The following is a 4,444-nucleotide window of genomic DNA, read 5'->3' as shown; positions in this document are numbered from 1 at the left end:
GTTCCCATATAAGTGCTGGATGGAGAAAAAGAAAGGGGGGGGGGAATCCTTGTCTGTGTCAGGAAACGAAATGACTCACGCTAATAGCTCACGGGGAAGGAAGGAGGCAAACAGATTAAAAACGCATACACGAAAATTTGGAGAAATTATAAGCAATTAAATACCCAGTTTAAATCAGAAGTCTCCAAAACTTCAGAAAAAAATGAAAGAAGACAGGATGTGGCAGCACTGCAGCTAAAATTAAAAATAAGAAAAATGAAATTCGGGCAAGTAGGGAGCAAGTTCGTTTCAGTCTTTCCTCATACAAGAGGCAATAGTGGGGAGAGAAACAGCCCCTTTTCTTGCCAGTGCTGCCTCCTGGTCTGTGCCCCCGACCGGCGATCACCCCTTGCTCAGCAGCCCTCCTGGCATGGCAGGGGCTGGGAAACGCTGGTCCCACCACGCTGGCTGCCCCAGCGGCCTGCAGGCAGGCTGGGCAGGCAGCGAGCCCTCTGCTAGAAAGGTCTCACGCGTCCCTTGATAGGCACCTCTTGGCCGCCTCGTGGCCCCGTGGGCTCTCGCTGCCCTCACGTCCCCCTCAAGACACCTCCAGTGCCAGCACTGTGACCCCTGGAGATGCAAAGGGGTGCCCAACCCGAGGGGCGCCCACCAAGCCCTGCAGGCAGCGACAGGCTTTCTGCCTCGGGCACTTATTTCAAAGCTGAAAGAGCTCGAATCATTTCAACTGTCCTTGACTGGGCTCTCCCAGGAGGCCCGAAAGGTTCCTCTGTTGGGTCTAAGCAGAGGGTCCAGCCCAAAGCCGCGCTTGCACGTCTGACCACTCCACGCAGACTTCAATGGTGCCAGCAATACAAGCCTCCAAAGAGAAGATAACAGCTACCCCAGCTCCAAAATCCTGTTACATTACCCTCAAACTGTTTTCCCCTGCACAAATAACACCACAGCGCAACAGCCCAACATCTCACARCCTGGTCCATGCGTCACTGGCAATTGGGAACGCTGGTGTCCCAGAGGCCAAAAATTCCATATGGGTTAAACAAGATTTGGCACTAAAGCTGTCACTGATCAAGAAACTCGGACCAGGATCATTTAAAGGAGGATAGTCTGCAGTTGTAGGATAAAAAAAAGAAAAAAATCTCTAACTTTTTAAAATTCAATCTCATTTGTATTTTGCATTTTTTAGTTATTGCTGTTGGGTGGATCTGTCCATTGTCCAAACGCCCTCACTTATTTCTGTGCCAATTTCAATGACTTTTTTCACAAATACGTACTTTTACTGCTGAAAATGCTTTACATCAGAGCAAGAAGGATCCTGGGCTGAGGCTTTAGAGAAGCAGCGGCAGCAAAAGGAAGGACCAAAGCATTCCCTGGGCTTCCCAATGGAGAGCTGTTCTGCTGCCCGGTCTGAGCTTTGCAAGCCTTGCACCCCTCCGCATAGCCTGGGCCGGACAAAAGGTGTGCGGATGCCAAAGAGTCCTGGCAATAACTCATGGGATGGGAGAGTGAGGGAGAAGGCTTCGGGGAAACATCAGACAGGGCCTGATCTTTTTCTCTTATCCCCCTAGCATCACTGAACCACTGTGTGGTTCTGCATCATTTTACACAGACATCATTTGTGAAGGGAGAAAGCAAAAAAAAAAGTGGTTTACTTACCAACTCTGACAGGCGATGCCACCCAGTATAGCCAGGCCTTTCCTGACCGAGACGGAGGATTTGGAGGGCACCTCAAAGCAAAGAGCTCAGGAGTAGCTGAACTGGATTTCCATGGCCCACGAATTGTCGTGCCATCCAGGATAAGAAAAGAAAATTAAGCAGCACCCTGAAAACTACTTGAATGGGTCATTATGCAAAACCACTGGACACCAGCACTTGCTCCAAAATGGTGAGATTAGAAAGATTATTACAAGTACGCAGATGTGACCACATTTGATTTCCAGCTGAAACAAGGTTATGAGTCCCAATGGGTCAATCGAGAAGGGAGCCGGGCTGGGCCTCCTCTACGAACGTTCTCCATCCAAAACTGCAGTATCAACGAGATCCTCTGAAAAATGCAAATCCTACATCAAAATTCAAGCCAATATTAAAGGAAAGATATTACAAGATCGAAAACTGTGCTATCCAGAGGTATTAAGATGTTGGAACTAAACCTGCCTTATTCCCACTAGTGGTTGCATTTTAAGGAAACCTTTTAAAAGGATTATCTTCAGGAACTCTCTTTCAACAGCCTTTCCTTTAAGAGTTCTTCATGGTGATGGTCTTATTAATTATGCTATGTGATATGATTATGTATTTATTCAGGTATGGGTTCCGAACACAAAATAGGGCTAACATTTGTAAGCGACACTTACAATATGGAGGCTGGTAACTCCAGTCTTTGATCTGGTTTTCATTTTTATAGTGAATCTGTGCAGGGCAGGGTTCCACAAGACAGCTCATATCTACGTTGTCACCAGATTGTTTGATCTCAGGGTGATTGGCTGATCGTTTTATTTATACATGGATTTTTTTTTAAAAGACTGGCAAGGACCCCCAGAGTGCTGGCTGGGCTCTTTTAACAGACAGCAGTAAGAAAAATTATATGCGGATCTATACCAATACCTAGCTGAAGATAAAGATATGTAATTTTATCTGTATAATAGGTATTTCTATATCTATCTATCTGTCTATCTATTTACCTATTTTTATAATAAAAATGTAACTTCTTAAACAGCTTTACTCCAGCATTTAGACCAGAAAAGCAAGTTATTTTGCGTTTCTCCACTTTCCGCCTCTGTGAAGGTCTCTGGGAAATGACTGATGGTTTAACAGCCTCCTTCTCAGGGCATGCAGTCTCATCTGCCTCGTAACTATTCCTGCGAGTAAAGAGCATCGCATGGAGACCACAGGGGAGAACAAGTCATCTCCAGCTGGATACAGTCCCACCTAACACACAAGAGGCAGCAGAAACTGGGAAGAGCTGGTCCAGGGTGGATTTGTTTTAATACTTGAACACACTGCCCACACTGAGAGAGGTTTGCTCTTTGGTCACTATTCACATGAGGGAAATTGTACCTCAAGTCCAAGTGCCTTCCTAAATGCAAAAAAATATAGAGAGGTGGCCCTTAGGTTTTAAAGGTCTGAGGAAACTAGTCTAATTCCTGCCTTGCCTCCTGGTTTCTGCAGGCTCCCTCTCTGTGTGTACATATAGGAGTGCGTATCAGTGTGCACACACCAATACGAGTGTGTACCATATACAGGTGTATGTGCCTGAACATTCATACAGGACACGCATTATGAATTTAAGAAAATTTTCTATATTTAAATATAGACATTCTGCTCCAGTTCAGAGAGACGGTGTCTTTGTATGTGCATGTTTGTGGGCATCATATATATTGTGCATATATACACATATATATATACAGCATACGTATGTTGAATATACATTTAAATCCATGTCCTTACACTTATGATGTATGAATGCTGTAAATATCTGTACAATATGTGTATATTTTATTTTATAGGCGCACACATAGAGAGAGAATAAATTGTCTGTATAACATAAACATAGAGACACAGTACATACATGTTGAGCATACAAACTCCGCTGTATATATATATATATAAACACATGTAGACATATATATAACACCTATATTGCATATATTACTTATAGATACATACACATTTTTTCCAAACTAAAACATTATTTCATATTGCTAATTTACTCGAAATCTATAACATAAAATGGGAGCTGGGGGCGGGGGGGAGGAGAAGGGAAACTTCTCTTTACTTACTTCAGCTGAATCTCTTATTACTATTTTTTTTTAAGGAAACTTCATTGTATATTCTAGAAAAGTATATTGGTGGGGTAGGTTTACCAGAGGCAGAGAGAATGTGCAGGGAGTGAGAAAGTGAATTGATGGATGGATGGTTAAATGAATATAAATGAACTGATACCTTTACAGGAAAATAACATTTCTTTTCTTTTTTTATTCTATAGATCAGTGGGTTTTGTATCTGTAATTCTTTCATATCAGCAAAGAGGAAATAAACTCCCATGTAAATCATTTTCCCCCCATCTGGAAGCATATTAAAAGCATGCCATTTTTTTTTCTTTTAAGCAGAGCCTTTTTTCCCCCTATTTGCTTATCGGTTCATCCACCATTACATTTTAAATGAAATTGCAAGACCCCCCTCTCCTCCCCCCAAATTCCGGGCTGATGTCGGAAAGAGGGAATCAGCCTCTCCCATGCTTTAGAATAACTGACCTAGATTCAATTACAGATAGACCCGGCGGAGAGGACGGCACCTCGCCGCCTTCTCAGGGGTCTCTTAAAAAAAAGCAAAAATATACCCCCAAAATAGGAGAGAAACAACAAAAAAAAGAGGGAGGGGAAATAAGCAGGCACCCGCCCCGCTCCGAGGCGCACAAACGCTGCGGGCGCCCGGGGGCCCCTCGCCCGCC

This window comes from Apteryx rowi, unplaced genomic scaffold (genome assembly GCF_003343035.1).
Source record: "Apteryx rowi isolate R43461 unplaced genomic scaffold, aptRow1 scaffold_375, whole genome shotgun sequence".
NCBI lineage: Eukaryota > Metazoa > Chordata > Aves > Apterygiformes > Apterygidae > Apteryx > Apteryx rowi.
The sequence above is the reverse complement of the archived record's forward strand: the minus strand, read 5'-3'. Positions refer to the sequence as shown.